We start from the raw sequence: 21,775 nt of genomic DNA on the forward strand, positions 1-21,775 counted from the left end.
AGTTCATGAGATCTCACACTGACAGTGCAGAGCCTGCTTGGGAATCTCACTCTCCCTCCCTCTCTCTCTGCCCCTCTACTGCTCACACCCTCACTCTCTCTCTATCTCTCTTAAGAATGAGTGAATGGATGGATGGATGGATGGATGAATGAATAAATAAATAAATAAATAAATAAATAAATAAATAAGAAGAGATAACCTTCCCTAGTACAGGACTAGCTTGAGCCATCATACAGCACCATGCAGCAGTGCTTAGACAAGAGGTATACTATTGGAGCAAGCAGTAGGAGTTCCCATATCAGAGCTTAAACTGAGTGGTTACATGACCTTGGCATTAGTCTCTTTAATGGTTAGACCCAGGCTTCTCTCCCATAGTGGTCATCATACTACACTTGCACTGGATCTCTATGGCGGGTTTGATGTAATGATACTTGTGTAGCAATTACGTTCCAGACTCATTTCTAAATCTAAATTGTTTCTCCTCAATCCTGTCTCAGAAGTGAGAATGAGTGTCTTCTACATGCTAGGCACTGTGGTGGCTGCATCTCTTAGGTCTCTTGGAGCCTCTCTTCTTGAAGTGAATAGGATGTTCTTTCCCTTCCTCTCTGTCCCTGTTTCTGTCTCTCTGTTTTCTTTTTTCCTGTGCCTTTCATGAAGAAACTGTGCAAAATGAGCACGTGCTTTCTCATTCTATGTTTCTTTTCTGACAAACACAAAAATGATATCACTTTGGTTCAAGAGGTTCCCCACTCCTGACTAGTGAATACTTACACATAATATCACTTTTCAAAAAATTCTAAGAGTTCCTGAACCCTATTTACAGGCTCTTGCTCCCAAATGCATTTCTAAGCAAAACTGCATTAAGCCCTCTCTATGCAAGTACTTTTTCTCTAATTATTATGTTTTTTTTCTTTTAATCTTCATTATTTGTCATATATCTGCCTTATTATTACTTTTTTAGCTCTCTCAAGCCTGGTTTGGGGCAAAAGACATTAATGGCAGAGAATCACACATTACCTTAAATGTACCTCCAGCAGCACTCTTCAAGGAAAATATGCACAATACAAAGTCAAGAGATTTGACTTTATTCCCAGCTTGACCACGAGGCTAGGTAATTTCAACCAGCCACTTCCTCTTTTTGAATCAATTTCCTGATCTTCAGGGAAGAAATAATGGAGGGGAAACATTAGAGAAGAAATAATGGAGAGATAACATATTTTTTAATGGACATCAGTCCACATTGCCCTCCAAATGTATGCCTTGCTTAGCCTTGCTTAGCCAAGCCATCAAGTTATGTTTTTCAGATATAGGAAAATGTGTAGATATTAGAGGATAGGCTCTTGGTCCCTGTCTACCTCTCCTCTACATCCGCATAGTCTGTAAAATCTTAATAGTCAGAATCACCCTGTGTATATGTCATCCTTTCCCACAACCTACCCCTAAAACAAAAAACTGAATACTACAATTTGGAAATTCAAAAGTAAATAATTTTGTGTACAGATGAGGTATCATCTCAACTTTATTTTGTATTCTAATTACTTTTATTGTTTAGTTCAAATAGATGATCAGACCCTTGGTCAAACATCCCCTGGCTTATCTTCTACAAATTCAAGTTAATAGGCATACCTTGACTATCAACCATAGGACTATATTCTATTACATCCCTCTTGGCCTCTAATAAATTACAGCTCTGGATTCAGTTTTTTAAAGGATGTTTTTTCATGGTTAAAAATTAAATATTTTATATGAATATTATTTTTAAAGCACTCTCAGAAACTAATACAATCTTGAAAATTATAATCAATAAAATAAAATTTCATTAATTAAATGTATTTTACCCAAAACATGCAAAAGCATGAATTCAAAGGGACACATGTACATCTATGTCTATTTCACTATTTATAATAGCCAAATTATTGAAGTAGCCCAAGTGTCCACTGACAGATGAATGGATAAAGAAGATGTGATGATGGTACACACACACACACACACACACACACACACACACACACAGGAATATTATTCAGCCATTAAAAATAATGAAATCTTACCATTTGTAACACATGTATGAAACTAGAGAGTATAATGCTAAGTGGAATAAGTCAGAGAAAGACAAATACGATATGATAGCACTCATACATGGAATTTAAGAGACAATACAAATGAGCAAAGAGGAAAAAATAAGAGAGAGACAGAGACCAACCAAAGAAAAGAGTCTTAACTATGGAGCACAAACGGATGGTTACCAGAGGGCAGATGGGTGGAAGGATGGGTGAAACAGATGATGGGGATTAAAAAGAGCACTTATCATGATGAACAGTGAGTTATGTATAGATGTGTTGAATCACTATATTGTACACCTGAAATTAATATAACACTGAATGTTAACTATACTGGAATTAAACAACTTATAAAAAAGGTAAATAAATCAATAAAATAAATTTTTATTAATTACATTAACTGCACCTAAACTAAAAAATTAATAAAAAATAAAATAAACAGTATCACATGAATCAAATTATACAGGGTTTTTTCATCATGCATATCATATTGTAGTCTAGTCATGTCTTATTATATATATATATATATATACACACACATATAGATAGATAGGTAGATAGATACATAGAAGATAAATAGATATAGTGACTCATAAAAATAATGAAAAATATACCAACACAGAATGTTTAAAATGTTAAATTAATTTTATTTAAGTTTATAGAATAGAGGAAAAACTGAAGTGATTGATGGACTTCAGATAAATATTTCTTCTCAGGGTATATTGTATTATAAATCCTATTTCTAAGTTTAAGGAAAATACTGAAGAAAATAGCTAATATGTGTTTTAATTTTGAGTAGAATTGACTGCTACCTTGCATAGTAGGTAGTAGAATGGTCTCCCAAAGATAATCCATGTCCTAAATCCTGGAACCTGTGACTATGTTACCTCACAAGGCAAGAAGGAATGAAAGTAAGTAGATGAAATAAAGTTTGCTAACTAGTTGACCTTAAAATAGAAAATTATTTGGGCATATGCAGATAAGCCCAATCTAATGATGGGATGGTTAAAATTGGAAAAGGGAGGCAGAAGAGAAAGTTACAGAGATGGCAGCATGAGAAGAACTTAACCCAATGTTGATGGCTTTGCTGATGGGGATTTGGCTATTTTTCTCATGATGAGAATGGGTAATATGCTTCTGGAAGGAAAACTACAGAGGTCAAGTACCATTTTCATTACATCATATCAAGGATAGATACTGTCAATATACCTTTTTACTTTAATCTTGATAGCTGAGGTAGTGTTTGTCAGGTTTCCCCACTGTAAAATTACAGTTTTTCCCCTCCATTTCCATACTGGTCCCTTTGAAAGAAAGTCACCATATGCAACCCTCAACTGAGGAGTTGGAAGTTAGTTTACCTCTTTAAAAGTGAAGTTTCTACATAAATTATTTGGAATACTACATGGGAGATTTTTGTTTCCATTTTCTTACTTATACCAGTATGTATGTAATCATGCAAATTGTTTTATACGTCTGACTTTTAATACAATACTATTTGAATTTGTTGCTCAAATTGTTGTAGCTTGGGAGCTCTTTCAGTTGACTTCTTTGACATACCTCCATCAATGTGTGTCTTGTTTTGCTTTAAGCACTCCTTTACTTTCTGGTTCTGCAACGTATCATAAACACATCTTGTATATTCTCTGACCCAGTCCTATAACCAGCCATCTCTCCAGGAAGCCATGGTCCATTTATTGGAGAATACTATTAAAAATCAAGAAATAGATACCATTTGTTCTCATTACTCCTGAGGTGTCATTGATTATTGAATCTTTCAAGTGATAAAGAAATGTATTTGTGTAAACCAAACTGTGTATGTACACATAACTATATATATATATATATATATATATATATACATTTGTAGATATATGTAAAACTTCAATTTAGACTAATGTCTCTAACTGTAATCCAGTACCACATGGGTCATTCTAGCCTTCCTGCATTGTTTATTTGTAAGCTGAGTCTAAGAATGAGAAACCTAGATCTTACCATCCATCATTCATTTGCTTAATACACAATTCCAGTATAAATGTATAGTGGCTTCATATTTATTAACCTACACCCTACTGGGCAACACCCTTACCAATTAAAGTACCGACTGTCTTTAGTCTCACAGTCTAAACTTACTTTTCACATTGCTTAGGTAAGCAACTTTTTCCCTATCTCCCCTCAGTGAGATTAGTTCCTATACTTGTCATACAGTTTGAATATTGCCATGGGGTGTCTGAGGTCAGGTGAAATCATATCACTTGTGTGTTGTTTTATTTTCACAGACACCCCTGACACATACTTCTCATCTTTTTCGATAAATATCTTAACCACAGTATGTCTTACTGGCCATTTATATATCAATTTTTACCTTTATCCTTCCAAAATTCAGATCTCTTTCCTTCATTATTTCAGAGAATTTCAATTTTATTATTACTATGTACATATGCTTCACACCTTATTTACCATAAAGTATCAAACTTCAGTTACTAATCTCAAGTCAGTACTGAAATATTTACCATATTTCACTTAAAAACATTCTTTGTTTTAATGGTTATTGTTTTATTAATTTCACATTTCTGAAATTATTGCCCTTATTTTCATGATTAAATTCCACTTTTCATGATTGTCCATACATATTTATGTTGTTTTTTAGCTGTTCTCTGTACCTAAGTGTTAACCTTTTGGCATGATTACCTACTGCAAATGTCTGTCCTTTTCATTCAGCAACGACTTAGTGATAATTTGGACAATATTGGCTCCTGAATCCTTTGTATATCTTCAACAGAATGAGTCATATGTTAGAAGGCTCAAAGCTCCATACTTGTACTAGATAAAACTGAAAGCTTGAGAGCTCTGGGGATGAGGTCAATGCTCTTATGTTTCACCTCCCTAGACATCCATTGTCCATCTGGCCTAATCCCATCTGTAACTCATTGTTCTACCACAGAATGACTCCCCTTGTTTAGTCCTCTAAAGACTTTATACTATAGTTAATATCATTGCTATATCATTAAATGGGATTGGGATAATGTTCTAAGCAGTAAGTAACTCACCTGGAATGATTTTTGTGGAGATCTTACCTCAGCACAGTATCTGAGAATCCTGCCTTAAAAGATCAGCTCTTAGAAAACTATCTTCTTTCATGGGGCACCTGGGTGGCTCAGTTGGTTAAGCATCAGACTCTTGATTTTGGCTCAGGTCATGATCTCGTGGTGCGTGGCTTTGAGCCCGCTATCAGTCTTTGCACTGACAGTGTGGAGCCTGCTTGGGATCTCTCTCCCCTCTCCCTCTACCCCTCCCCCACTCTTGTTCCCTCTCTCTCTCTCTCTCAAAATAAACTTAAAAAAAAAGAAAAAAGAAAACTGCCATCTTTCAGAACATTACAGGGCATATTTTTCTGTTTGCATACTACCTCCTATGCTAGCAAGTTTAAATTACTTGGCTAAGTAACATTTTGACTACTTACCATAAAATTAGCACCATCAATTACTCATAATTAATATTCATATAAATATTCATATATAATACATAATATATATATATATTCATATATAATACATTATATATATATATATTAGAGTGTAGTAAATACTCAAATATCTTTTTTTTTTAGGAATTAATCTCTGTTTAAGAAAACCAGAATAAATCCTTCATTTTGTGATCTATTTTGCTTAACATAAAGTAAAGGATATGGACAGTGCAGAAAAAGAGAAATAGGTTGAATAAAATATGCAAGAAGGAAGAAATAAAGCATTTAAAAAATACAGGAAGACTAACTTGACTGGAGCAAAGAACCCATATAAGAAAAAATGACTTTGAAAAGTTTTACTTCTTTTTAAGAAATGTGAACATCTTTTTTATGGGCAAAAATGTCAGTACTATTTTGGTTTCTGTGAGACAGAACTAATCCTGACTGCTATGGATCCTTTGTCTAATTTCAACACCACACTCTTCAATAATTGCAGAACCTGCATATTACAGCTTTACTTTTTACAAAGTGTTTTCAGTTTCTGAATCTGATTTGATGCTTAAAACTCTGTTAGAAAATAAGAATAGAAGAAAACTTCATTCCCCATTTGCAGAGGAAGGATATAAGATGCAGAGACTAGCTTGTGACATTTGAAACCTCAAGAAATGACCCTTTCTACCAGGCTGGCCAACCCTCTCAATGGGATTAAGTAATGGTTCTTCTTCTCTCACTACTTTCCAACATTGGAAAAAATTCACCTCTTCCAAAAAAGGACATCCTCATGCAGAACAATAGTCCATAATTACTGAGCAGTCAGACATCTGCACTGAGTATATTTTATAACTATCTATCATACTTTCCTGACTACTCTACACTGCTTGCTGGAATTCCACAATTTCTTTCTCATTACTTCAGTTTAGGGCAGGGGTTGTAATAAAATGGTAATACCACTGGTAGAGTTAACCTATTAAACACTGTCAGTCACTTAAGCATTTTCCTGACCCTATCTTGGAAACAGATGTAGATAAAAGGGTAAAGAAGAGAGTATGAATGTCCTAATGTAGTCTGAGTCATACGTGACCACTCTGCCCTCTCTCCTGTTAGAGGAAAGTCAGGGTGATGTTAATGTATGCTTGCTTAGAAATGCCAGCCTGCTCCCTCCTCTCCACAGCCTGTACCAGCTGTAGCCCAATTAAATTCAACAGTTCACAGGTGTTCAGAGAAATGCTTTCAACACAAAACCTCAGTTGTTTTTAGGGCACTTCATTCTCTTTAGTACTCTTTAAATTTGAAATATTCTTCCACAAAACAAACCATGTTTACAAATGAAGGAAAAAATATATAAGGAATGATGATAAGGATGCTAATAACTATAAAAATGTTATTAATAACCAAAAAGAAATATTCTTATGGTGCCAGCTGGAATCCTAACAGATTTAGCCCAAATCTGAAGAAAATAATATTTTCTTGATTGAAATGGATAAGGGTGAGAGTGGAAGACCATCATGCTATATGTGTGATGAAGGTAAGAAAGAAAATATAAGAACTTATATTCCATCTTTTCTGGCATATTTAAATCATTCGCACACCCACTCCCTCCTACTTCCTGCATTTAGTCACTTACGTAATACATCACACACACAGACCCAGCCATATCTAGCCAGTGAATGCACCAAGAATACCTCTGTCCAGGTAATCTGAGCCTCAATCCAGAGAGAAAAAACTGACAGCTAATGATTACCTCTCCATTCACCATAACAAATACATTAACTTATTCCAAAGGACTTCGGAATTATTTCACAGATAACTAAGGTCAGAAACAATAAGGCACAAAATATGTGTAATTTACACTACACAAATCTGATCCATATGTACATATCCATCACATGAAGCAGTCCTTGGTAATGTCTGAATTTGGAGGTTCACTGCTGTATAAGAACTTAGCACATACAAATTTTGCAGGAGTAAACCAGGATAAAACCCATTCATTTATTCATTCATTCAGCAAATATTTATTGATAGCATGGTAATGAGCCAAACAAACTAAATACAGTGCCCTAGGGAATCTTACTGCAGGTAATAAACATTAAACATACATAATAACTAAATTATTTATTTTAAAAGGCAATATGTGCATAGGGAAAAAGAAAAAGTCAAGCAAGGAAAAGAGAATCTGGAGTTCAAAAGGAGAGGGTAGGAAATATGGTAGGTTAATAAGAAGAAACTTCACCTACTTCATTTCAGAGATCCTTATATTTGTTGGATGATTCCTGAATTGATCTTAGACTACTTGTATTTACTAAAATTGGAATTTGGAAAATATAAGTTTTGTTTGGTGATGATGATGTTAACAACTAAACTTCCTTCAGCTTTTATTATGTGATAAACAGTACTAAATTACTTTACATGGATAATTTCATATAATAGCCACAAAAATTCTGTGAGATACCTAATGCTACTCCAACTTTAAATATTAGGAAAATATGGTAAAGAGAGGCAACATAATTCACCCAACTCCAATTCACTCAGCTCAATTATCAGAGCTGAGCTTTAATCTGCGTCTTGAATCCCAAGCCCATGCTATTAATCATTACTGTAGATCCCAAGTCTTACTTGTTTTATTTGGAATATATTCTGAACTCACACTTATTCATTTTTCTATTTATACTTTTAAAAAATAGAAAAAAACTTTCTGGATCATTCATGGATTTTTTTAATGATCTCCTTTCCCCCCAAATAATAGATGCATTGTCTAGAAAATTTTAGAAAATGCAAAGAAAAAAAATTTGAGATCCTGTAGGTGTGAAATCATTTGTATATTTTCTTCGATGATTAGGTTTTTTCACTGAAAAATGTATCATGAACATTTCCTCATATAATTAAATACCTTTCGAGGACATATTTAATGAGTACAGAGCAATTAGCCATATGAACCTATGCTAATTTGTTTAATCTATTATCATTAGAAATTAAACAGGTTGTCCATTTTTTTCTTATTTAACCAAAAGCAGAGCATTACATATTCAGTGAAAATCAGTCATTTTCTCAAGATAGTACATAAATATGAAATGGACGTAAGAAAAAAATATAATTAGAGGTATTGATTTCCCTATATCACTAGCCTACCCCATAAAATTGTAATCATCTTACACCCCATAGGCAGCATGGCAGCACATTCATTTTCCAACACTCCAGTCAATAGTGCAGATATGTAGGTATATATACAATACATGCTATGATGTATTTATTGGTTTTTCAAGTTTTTCTACAAAAATCTTGCTTATACAAACATTTTTTAAAATTTATTTAGCCCATAAAAAGGTCAGCAGTTTTTTACATGCTTCAGATATATTAATTTATTTTAATTCTTGAAAACAATTTTATAAATAATAAATTAAATATTTTCTAGAAGTCTGTGCTGGGATGAATTAGTGGTTCTCCACTGACATACATGTCCTGATCCCAGGAACCTGTAAATATGTTCTCTTACATGGGGAAAAAAAATATTTTGTTTATGTGATTAAATTAAGGATCTTGATATTAGGATTCTATCCTCAATTATTTGAAAGGGTTCTATGTAAGGGTCCTTATAAGAAGGAGGCAGTAAGGTCAGAGCCAGAGACAATATGAAGCTAGAAGCAGAAGTTAGTAACGTGGACCATGAGCCAAGCAATGCCAACATTCTCTAGAAGGTAGAAAAGGCAAGGAAATGGATTTTCTCTAGAGCTTCCAGATGGGACACAGGCTTTCCAACCCCTTTTGGACTTCTGACCTCCAAAACTGTATGATAACAGATCTGGGGTGTTTTAAGCTATTAATTTTATGGTAATTTGTCACAGGCATACCAGGAAGCTAATGTGGATTTTAGTACCTAGAAATGGGATGCTTCTATAACACATATCTAAAAATGTGAAAATGGCACTGAACTGGGTAATGGATAAAGGCTGAAAGAATCTTGAGGAGCATGACTGAAACTGTGTTGTTTGCCTTAAACAGCAATATAACAGCCTGTTAGCAGAAATATGGATGTTAATGGCTGTGCTAGTGAGGATTTGAAAAAACGAGGAGCAAAACAGAGAAAATCTATATTGTCCTAGAGAATAATTAAATCATCACAAAGACAATATTGGTAGAAATATCACTAAAGACACTGTGAGGATTTAGAAGGAAGTGAAGCATATGTTATTGAAAAAGAGAGGAAAAAAGATACTTGTTATTTAAATGCAGAAGTTTAGTAAAATGTGTCCTACAGTTATGTGGACAGCACAACTGAAAGCAATGAACTTGAATATTTAGCTGAAGAGACTTCCAAGCAATGTTGACAGCAGAGTCTTTTTTCTATAATACTTGTACTAAAATGGAGTAAATTGAAGGAACAACTTAAGTAAATACAAATCATGACCTGATGATTTGGGAAATTACCAGCATAGCAAGACTGCAAAAGATGCTAAAATTAAGAAATATATTGTCACAAAAGCATTTTCTGGAAAGAAAACCAAGGATCGAGCACAAATATTGCCAGGAACTTTGAAAGATCAAAAAATTATTCAGTCATTCAGAGGACTCTTTGAAGGTATTAGGCATGTGATTCATGGATCCCCTCAGCCATCTCAATAGCAGAAAAAAATGGAGACGGGATTATCTAGGAAAGACCTAAGAGTGTCTTGTTCACTTACACTGTACATAATATCTCAGCCAACAATCGACAATCAATCCATCAATCAATCAAAAAACTATTATGTTTGGGAAAGGTACTTTTTGTTTATTCCTGTTATGCACGTTGGAAAGTAGGGAAAAAATGAATGAGCTTGGTGATTCATTTCAGAGAAATTACAAATTATTTGAAGATTTGAACATTTTTAAAATATAAAATAAAAATAGAGGAAATAATATTAAATGTTTCACTGTGTGGTCTAACATTATAGGAGGAATTGAGCAAAAAGGAGAATACATGTAAAGGTTTGAGTCTTTCAGCAGGGAGATACAATTTAAATTGGTCTTTCAAGGATGGATGCTATTTTCATGGAGAGCAGAGTGGGAGACAAACAGTGAGTGAAGAAAGAACTTCAGGATAAAGATAAAGTTGGCTTAAATTAGAGGAAGATTTAGTTTTGGGATTGGGGGAGATTATGTTATATGGGTAAAGTGTGGTCAGAATATATTGAAGGTAAAGTTTAGGTATTCTTTTTTATTAGGGAATCACTGAAAGGATGAACCTACTGGAGGCTTGAATCAATCATACTTGTGTTTGTTTTGAGTTAAAAAGCTTATCTTTTATATCTCACAACCTACCATATTGAATAAATAAATACCTGAATTATTAAACTTATAAAAGTAAAAACAAAAAAAGGTAGTCTTTTTTATACACAAATGCATTTAACTCATTTTATGTGATATTTATACATGAATGCATTTATCTTTGTGCATGTAAAACATTAACTGTGTAAAAATTCCAAGTCTATTTATGAAGGAGTGCAAATAATTATGTTGAAGTTCCTGTACAGTAACCAACTATCAAGTCTGTGTCTACCTAGAGGTGAAATGTGTCACAATTGTTTTATTTGTTCTTGTTAAGCTCCAATTAATTTTTTCCTATTCTTTTCTGTTTTTAATAAATTCTTTCATCAAATTATGTGTTTTTTCTGGAAGATTTATCTTTGCCCAATTATTTTATAATTACTCTGACTTTTAAAAAAAAAAAAAAACAACTGTCTTAGATTCATAGACATTTTGAAGTATCTGAAACCCAACTTGCTAAAAAGAGGAAGATAATAAGATCATTAAGCTTTGTTTCCCATTTGGGATAGACACATTATTATTGCTTTAAAATGTACTAATTAAGCTAGTTTCAGATCCTTAAGGAGTTAGAATCTGAATAATCTGATTTCACGGTCTTTGGTTTTCTGCCTCTTAGCCCACATCTGCATAAAATAGAACCAATCATGTCAAGCATCATCTCCTACTTTTACCTAATGTGGTTACTCTACTACAAAAACTTTAGTTTTGTTAGAGTCACACGTTTACTACCACTCCTATTCCTCTCTCTCTCTGTTGATTTCACTGTGCCTGGATTACTGTCTACTTTCTCTCTTCTACTTCAAGTTCTTCAATAATATCATATTCCCAAAAGTAACTCTATGAAATTGCTCTCACCTCTTCTAATGTATTCTTTTAATCCATATATAAAAAATTCTCAGGCATATCGACAAATTTTTTAATTTGTGAGTTGTCTTGTTGCCTTATATTTTTTATGTAGTCTAAGGTTCAAGCCTATGGTTATTAACCTTCAAATAAAATGTTATGTAAAAATAACTAACATATATAAAAAGTAATGCAATGAAATAAAATGAAGTGAAAAATTTTAGTTCTATAACAGAGCTAATTTGTACTCCTCTTTCTCCACCACTACAATCCCATATAATTCTGGATAAAATAAGACAATTTTTAAGTCGATGAACTTTAAACAAAGACAAGAAAATCTCCATGTATTAAAATAAAGAAGACAACCATAACCAGAGAGGTAAACAGACTGCTTTACAGTGGGCTAACTTACAGGACTAATAGCCTTAGAATATATCCCGGGGAATGGATATACTGCCCAGATGAGTAAAGAAATCAGTTCTTGCCCCATGGTAAAAGGAAAAGTAGAACTGAGCCAGTTTCACATGCTAAAATTACTCTCTCCACATTAAAAGGAGATAAGAAAGAAAGAAATTACCCTTCTTGCTGCCCAAGATAGTATAAAAGCTACTCTTCATATTTGACATGACTCTGAAAAAGTATTTTCTATGAGAAATCAAAAGTATAGTTAGTTACAAACTGCTGTTTGTGACCGAGATGGAATAACAGGACTTAAATTTCTCTCCTGCTCTTAACAATTATAAAAAGAAAAAAGAAAGCAAAAGAACAGATTTTAGACAGTGAACATCAAGCAGCAAATGATAGTGAACACTGAAAGAGAGGAAACAAATGAGCCATCTGATTGCTATAGTTCACTGACTAGAAGAAGTTTCTAGACTGCAGTGCAGGAAGAAGAAAACACTTGAAGTCTGGCAGTCTCCCTAAGTTAAGAAGACAGATCTGGGAGTCCCACTAGATCAAAGCAGTCAGAGCTTATAGGGCAGAGTACTAAAGAAGAGTGTGCAGTAAAGAGAGAATGAAGGCTTTGGAGATCTGCATAAGGTCCCCCTTGATGTTAAAGCTGAACATTGATCAGCACATACACATTAGGAAACTACCCAGGCCCTGAAAAGACCTACCCAAAAAGAACAGATAAAACAATTCCCAGGGATCACACAGTGCTGGAAGTTTTTCATGTTCCCATCAAGTAAAGGAAAGGTCTTATAATTCACTGGGCACTGGGTTGAGTAATAATTAGAAGGGAACTGCCTTAGTAGTAGAACAAAGGTAGTCCTAGATTACATGAGTTCTGGCCTTGCCTAATAAATCTTAAAAAGAAAATCTTGAAAAAAAATTATATTGTTTTAAAGTAACTTAACTGCATCCCAAAACAAAGCTCAATAATTTTTATAGAAATGTGAAAACATCTAAGACCTAACAAGACAAATTCACAATATCTAGAACATGATCAAATATTACCAAAAAAATGAAGAGGCAGGAAAATGTGATCCTTCACAAGATAAATAAATCATTACAAAATGACACAGTAATGACACACAATTTTATAATTTTATAAAGACATTAAAACAGTTGTAATTCTATTCCATCTTTGAAAGAGGATGGGGGGGAGTAAGCATATAAAGTAGGACATTAAAGGAATTTAAAACAAGGCTCAAATTGAACTTCTACATATAAAAACCCCAATATCTGATAGAAAAATATCCTTGGCCATATGAATGTCAGATTAGATAATACAGAAGAAAAGATTAGTGAACATGAAAATGCAATAGTAGAACTAACAAAACCAAACACACCGAAAAATAAAAAAAAAAGAGACATTAAAGGGATGAAGAGAGCATGGGTGAAATGTTGAATAATATCAAGGAATATAATACATGTATAATAGGAGTCACTAGGGGAGAGGAGGAGGAGTAGTCAAATAAAACATTTAAAATGATATTGAATAAAGAATTTCTGAAATTTTATTAAAACTATAAACTCACAGATCCAAGAAGTTCAAAGAATCCTATGCATATTTTTGAAGAAAAAATTACAGAAGAACATGATGTCAAACTCCTTAAAACCAGAGAAAAAGTAAATATTTTAGAATCAGCTAGAGGGGAAACAAAAGATATTTTACACACAGCAAAAAAAACGTAAGAATGACAGTAGAGTTCACTGGAAAAGTAGGAGTCAGGAGACAATAATGCAGTATCTTTAAAGTATTGGAAAAAAGTCAACTTAGAAAAAATACCTTCCAAAAGCAAATAAAAACTTTTCCAGATGTAATAAAGCTGAAGAATTCTTCACCAGCATCGCTGTACTAAAGAAATGCAAGAGCAATTCTTAAAAAAAGAATGAAAATGATATCAATTGGAAATCCACATCTAGCCAAACAAATTAGGAGCACCAAACATCTATGTACCCAAAGGTGGGTAAATAAAAAGCAGAATGTTTTTATCTTGATTTTGAAATCTCTCTAAAGATACTGTTTCAAACAAAAACAATAATGATGCAATATAAAGTTTATTAAAGTGCATTACAATATTATAAAATTCTCCAGGAGGAAAAACTGGAATTGCACTGATGTGAGTTTATATTTTCATGAAGTAGTACCTTATTACTTTAAGGCTGACTGTGATAAATTATAGACATACACTTAACCTCTAAAGCAAACATTAAAGAAAAAAAGAGCTATAGCTAATAAATAACTAAAGAGGTAAAATAGAATTATTAGAATATATACAATATAACACATGGCAGAAAAGAAGAAATGGGGGAAAGTGAAGATATAAAACTAAAAGAAATAAATACCGATACAGTATATTTAAACCCAAGTAAATCAATAGCCACCTTAATTGAAAACAGTTCAAACACTCTAATTAAATGTAAGAAATACACCAAAGAAAAATCTACTTAAAATTTTTTTAAATGTTTTTATTATTTTTTAGACAGAGGGAGACAGAGGATGAGCAGGGGAGGGGCAGAGAGAGAGGGAGACACAGAATCCAAAGCAGGCTCCAGGCTCTGAGCTGTCAGCACAGAGCCTGATGCGGGGCTCGAACTCACGGACTGTGAGATCACGACCTGAGCTGAAGTTGGACGCTTAACCGACTGAGCCACCCAGGCATCCCAAGAAAAATCTACTTTAGAATAACATTATAACTAGAAAAAAGTAGAAGGATTGGAAAAGATACACCATGTTAACACATAAAAAATAGATGGAGTACTTATTTACTTGTCAAATGCATTTTTATAGCTAAAAATATTACCAGGAATGAAGAGGAATAATTCTTCTTGGTAATATAATTAATTACTCAAAAAGATAACAATCTTACATATTTATGTACCTAATAATCGCACTTATAAATACCTAAAGCAGAGTTTACTAGAGCAAATAGATGAAAAGAAATACACAAATCCAGTTTTATTTGAGCATTTTCTATCTTTCTGTCAATAATTAATACAAATAGAAAAAAAAAGTAAGGTATAGAAGACATGAACAACACTCAACGGTAAAACAGTCCTTAGTCAAAAGGATTAAATCCATACACAGAATCTTTTCTCATCACAATGGAGTTAAATTAGATGGTAATAACAAAAAGATTTCTGGAAAATCTCTAAATATTTGGAAACTAAATAACATACTTCTTAAAAAAATTAGACAAAAACAGAAACCAAAGAGAAATTAAAATCTGTTATGAACCAAATGCTAAATAACACAAAAACATATCAAAATTTGTGAGAACTTTGTGGGAAATGGGTAGCCATTCATATACGGTATGTATGAATGGACATAAGGACACATATAAGAAAAATCTTTAGTTACCTAAATTCCCACATTAAAAAATTAGATTAAAAAGGCAAATAAAACACAAAATGAACAGAATAAATTAAAAATGAACATAAGATTATGAATTAATGAAACAAAAACATAGGAAATAAATAAAATCAAAACAGCCAAAAGTTGGTTTTCTCAAAAGATCAGTAGGACCCTAGCAAGACTTACCAGAGTGATACTGAGAAAATACCTACATGACAAATGAGAGAACTAATATCAAAGCACACTCCATGATAAACAAATAACCTGAACACCTTATATGTATTAGATAATGTGTAAACAACTTCCCAGAAAGAAAATTCTAGACCCAGATGGCTTCATTTTTTTCTAACAAAAAATTAAAGAAGAATAAACTAAAAATAAGTAAATGCTAAAATACTAATTGTTGGTTAGCAAACTTGGAAGTTTCCTGGGTGAAATCTGAACCCAGCCCCCACACAGAGGGCAGGGAGAGAACAAAGAAAGAAGGCCACTCGAGATTGGGAGGTGGATGATTTAATAAGCAAGGGAACTTACCCCTGTGAGGCTTGTCTTGGATGGCTACATGATGAATAGATACGCATACCCTGTGGCCAGAATCTTAAAAGAGTTTATACAGAGGTTTAAACAGGGTTCAGTCACGTATGTATCCATATGGTCTCAATAACATATGCTTTCTCAAGGCTGCGACATTAAAAATGACTCTGGCTGTGGGATTGGTGGGCTAAACATACATTCCGAAGACAGGGCAGCAGCTACAGAGCCTCTGATTGTCTGCGCCCAGCTCCCGGGTCACTAAAGAGTCACTATCCCCTGAATGACCACCTCAAACACTAATCTATTAAAATAGAAATATAAAAGTACTAAGCTTTTTTAAAAAAATGTGGTTTTGATGGCTGCACAGCATCTCCGATAATAGGTAGAATAAGTATGGAAAGCTTTAACATTTTAAAAGATTTCAAATATTTATCACATAGATAAAAATGTAATTGAGATTATTTCACACATCTAAATGTGCACTGTCATTGTTGAAATTCACTTATTTTGTTTAGTAATTGTATTTTCTTTCCAAAGGGTCTCTTTAAAATATGCTTACAAATGGAAGGATAAATATATTTGTTAAAAACTTTATCTACATCATCAAATTATTATTTGTATGAGCAAAGTACATATAGTCAAATAACTATGCTTTACTGCCATATTAGTTGAAGATATTTTAATGGATCCCTTTTCTCTAAGATAGATGGAAAAAAATCCCAAGTATGCTGGAGAGTTGGTATAAATTCATAAATAGACAACCGCATTGGAGAAGATTTTATCTTTGAAATCAAGGGGAAGAAGCATAAAAATGATAATTAGGTTGCACATTCATTTCCAAAAGACTAAATAACCTGTTCACTCCAATCTTTGCTTTGTTACAGAGTCCTGTAGCTACATTTACCATGGTAAATGTTACCAGACTTTTTTTTGGGGGGGTGGGTGGCAAATTGGGTGGTGACATCTAGTTTATTCAAAAGATAGCATCTGAAATTAGCCCATCAGGGTTTGAATCCAAATTTTGCCTTGTCTTGTATCTTTGGACAAAAATATTCACCTTTCTGAGTCTCTGTTATTTCACCAATAAAATAGGGATATAAATAGAGATTGCCTCAAAGGTAGAGAGCAAGGATTAAAGAAAATGCTAAAAGAACTCAGAAGAGTCCCTGATATTCTAAGCATTTAATAAATATTAGTTGTGATTGTCATCATGGTAGGTACCTTTGTGCCCTGATTCAAACTTTGAGTCTATGCTGTTTCTTGCTGATCTCTAGTCTACTAGTCTTATCCAGTTAAAATACTAGTATCAAAGAATTAGGATCAATAGCCAGAGTTCCTAATGAAATTTTAGAAATGATCTTTAAAAAAGTAACCATTCTTGAAACTTTTAAAGAAAACTCAAAAATAGGTTTCATATGTATATTGTTATTAAAATCATATGGGTTTCTCAAAGGTATCAGAATTCTTTCAGCTTAATCCCATTAAGATGAGAAGTTTATTATGATTTTTGGCAAATGTGAAGCTGACATAGATAAAAATCAAATGAAACTCTTGCTCAAGAGGTTTACAAATTTATTTGCTTCAGAAGCAGCAGACAGTACAGTCTTTTTTTTAATTAAGAAAATCTAGGTCAACAAACATATTTACACATAAGATTTAGTGTAATTTTATCTATTTGGGGATTATATAGTGTACTTAATATACTTTATTATTATCTAATCCTTTCTAATTACCTACAAATTCCTTTGTGGAGTTTTTGTTGTCTTACTTTCAGCTTTCCACGCAATTGGGGATAGATATATATCTTGCATTGAATACTAAGCCAATTCTAAAATGTCTGTATTCTTTGGAGTGCATTCTTTTTATTCAGTAGGTGTTCAGATGATGTCAGGATATTTATTTTAAAAGCAATGAGCAGCCATGATGGAGTGAATGGTATTAGATTTGTCCTCCTACTCTAAACCACAACTCAAAATATATGAAATGATTGTTTTCAGACAATGTATACCAGGCAGCACAGCCTCTGATCCTCGAGACATGGAAAACAAATTAAGTGAGCCCTTTTATCCCTCTGGTTTCTGACTTGCCCTTTCTTTCAAGACCATGGAGAAGCAAGAAAGGAGGTTTTGCTGAACTGAGGAGACAGATAATAAAGTTGAATAAAGTTACAATGCAGATTATCAGGGCTTCAGAAGTCTGTTTAGAGTTAGTTCCCCATAAGTTTTTGGTTGAATTTCAAACTGTAATCTTTCAGGTCAGCTACTCAGGGCCAGGCAAATAACAGTTACTGGGGAAAGAACAACTACCAGGTAGCTATAAACTGATGACGTTTTAGAGCTCACTGGTTTACATTTCCACTGAGAGGATTTAACATTTGTGTTGCTGCATATTTTTGACAATATTTGTTATTTTGACAACTTAAAAAATAGATACGTGTCTGATGAGTATGATATAGAGACATTGTGTTGTCAGCCAGAGTGGAAAGATCCCATGAAATATCTGTGGCATTCAGTATTATCTCCAAAACAGCCATGCCTTATTAGATGAAATTAAAAGAAAAAGACTTAAAATCCATTACAAATATAATGTTTAAAGAAAAACATGAACATAATATAAAAAAATGGAGGGGCATCTGATGGCTCAGTCAGTAGAGCATCTAGCTCTTGATCTCAGGGTCGTGAGTTCAAACCCCATGTTGGGCATGGAGCCTATTTAAAATTTAAAAAGGAAAAATAAATAGAAATTATTAAAAGAAACCTAAAGAAGTACCTAGATCTAAAAACAATGCAAAAAATTTTACAAGCAAATTTACAAAATGACACTAAAGAATGTGACACATAGTAAACCAAATTTAATAATATTAAAATTTAACTGAACTCAATATCCTTCATTGTTTGCATTTTCCAACATCTTCCATGCTTGGCATAATTCATGACTTAACTGCTCCTGTGCTTTGGCTTATACTTTGTGACACATATAACTTTAAAAAAAATCAAACTCTTTTAGGGATGCTTGTAAACTGTGTGCGAAGTAAATATAGTGCATATATTCTTGGGGATTTTCTTCTAAATATATTCTATTCTCTCTCTCTCTATATATATATATAAATATATATAATGCAACAAAGTTGACATATGTGCTTCTATTTTATCAATGTTAATTGCTACTGTATGAGTGTACCATAGTTTTTGTTTTGTTGATTGATATTTTTGTTTGATTTTTTTTAATATCCTAAAGATATTTTTTTGTAAATGTCAGCATGTGCACATATATGAAATTTTCTCTAGGTTATATGTTCTGATTATTGGGTCCTAGGGTATACAAATCTTCACATTTTCTAGTTTCTTCCCAATTGTAGACTAGGTTGATTGTAGCAATTTACATTTCTTCTTGTATAGTATAGCAGTTGCATTGTTGAACATTATTGGCAATTCTTGTTATTTTTACAACTTAAAAATATGTTTGTTTAATGGGTATGAAAGAATATATTTTTATGTTTTCTAGCTGACAACCTTCCGTTTAATAGCAAAGCTGATCATCTTTACAAATATTTATTGGAAATTCAGCTATCCTCTTTTGTGGTTTGTCTGTTATTTTCTTTTGCATATATTTCTTATAAATGTTTATGTTTACATTATGGTTTTTAATTTTTATTTATATATTATATAATTTATACTAATTAAAGCTGATTCAATGTATTATAATTATCTCTTTAGGGGAAATAGTTTTATTTTAATTTTTCTAACTGCCATCACACAAAATATTTTTAAATGTAGTCAACTTACCAACTTTCAATTATAACTGAGTCTTCTGTGTTAATAAATCATTTTCTTTTCAGAAATTAACAATATGGTATTTCATGTTTTATTCTAAAAGTTTCAAGTTTCCTTGTAACAGCTTATATCTCATTCACATGTATTTGAATGGTCTGCAGGGTATGAGGCAAGAATCCAACCACATTGTATTATCATCCCAGCAGCATTTACTGGCCTATTGTTCATCCTTCTCACAGTGGTTTGCAATATCAGACACCTAAACAGAATGTCTATTTTTAAGACCCTTATTTTGTTATTTCAGTTCATTGGTTTAGCTGAGCATCACTTTTCTTCTGTGGACCACACTAAGTTAACATTTTTCTGGGGCTATCTGTGATGACAGAAAGATTAATGCAAATAAAAAATCTGTGTGAGGGCAGGTAAATGCTTCTTAATTCTCAAATGATACTTTTTTGAACACATAGCCCATTTCATTGAGAATATCATTGGATGGGTTCTAGTTTTAGGTGAGTGTCCAATTTCCTTCTTTGCAGGGGACACAACCATGTTTGCTGCTGCCTGAACAACCACTAAAATATTCTCTTAGTTATCAGTGTCTGCATAGGCTCCAGAATAACTTCAAATCCACAGTGGTTTCATCTGTGACCTCTTTCATCTGTACCCTTTTTCATCTGTGACCACTAAGATTTCTCTTACTTTCTTGAGCATTAAGGAGTGGCTGAAAACAAAACAAAAAAAATAAAGAGAAGCCAAATCAACCAACCGAATAAATTTAAAAAAACAAATTTAATATATTCAGTATTCATGAGTATTGTGTACTAGGAGATCCCCCCCCCCCCCAGGGCATCTTATACATTGCAATACTAGAAACAAAAGTCCATACAAGTATTTCTAGTTTTGATACAAAGGATAGTAAAAAAAAAAAAAAAAAGCGGTTGTTGGGCACCATTTTCCCTACACAACGTATTTAAAAATATATTTTTTATAGTGGAGTATAAATTTCTGTAGATAAAGGATGTTGCTCTTCAGTCCTCTACAGTTTGACACTCTCCCAATTATTTTACATACCGCATGCCTCCTTATGTTGTCTTTCTGATGCCTAAAGAAATTAAAGCCTGAAATATCTGATTGAAGTATTTAATTCTTTCTTTTCTATATTTATCCCACTCTGAAGTTTGAAGAGCTTTGTATTTGATGATGGTAATAGAAGAAAAATTAGAATAGGACAGTCTCCTTTGTCTTTGACTTTATTGAAATGATAGCACCTGCCTTAAGCAGGTTGACCTCCTTTCTGCTTATCCCCCCACTGCAAACACTGACTGAAGAACCACTTACATTCAACATTCTCACAAGCCACAGCTCATTTTGAGTTCAGGTCTTCCTGACTCTTCTATATTTTTATAACATTCTTATATTCTTCCTTGGTTGTATATATTTCTTCTTACCTCTTACAAGGAAAGAAGGAAGGAAGGAAGGAAGGAAGGAAGGAAGGAAGGAAGGAAGGAAGGAAGAACTAACATCTAGAATTTTGCAAAAGGTCTTTGGGCTTGCTTGCTATGCATCTTATATGGTTCTCATTGAATTTTCTCTTGTAGGCTATTTGCAGGAATGTGACTAGAATGTTATTTTTTTAGGTGCCAGTTAATTTCGTTGTATTGCTTTATAGGGTTTCTGATCATTGTATCATTGTTATAATTTAAATGTAAAATTTTGCTTTCCATAAGTTTATGAGACTTATCAAACCATGCTGAACATTTCTTTATCACCATAAGCTTGAAAATGGCCCAGTTACATCTACATCATGAATATGTCATTCTTGTTGATATTTTATTTTTCCCTTATAGTTCCATGTAATTAAATATATCAGAAAGTATTATATAAGCAAAATGATACTTTCAAAAACCATTGGGATCACCCAAACTCTCCAAACTATCTAATATTTTCTCTGTGACAGAACATTTAGAAAAGAGTAGATGTTTGATAAATATCATTTAAATCA

The sequence above is a fragment of the Panthera pardus genome, unplaced genomic scaffold (genome assembly GCF_024362965.1).
Source record: "Panthera pardus isolate Hobbes unplaced genomic scaffold, ASM2436296v1 HiC_scaffold_25, whole genome shotgun sequence".
Taxonomy (NCBI): Eukaryota; Metazoa; Chordata; class Mammalia; order Carnivora; family Felidae; genus Panthera; species Panthera pardus.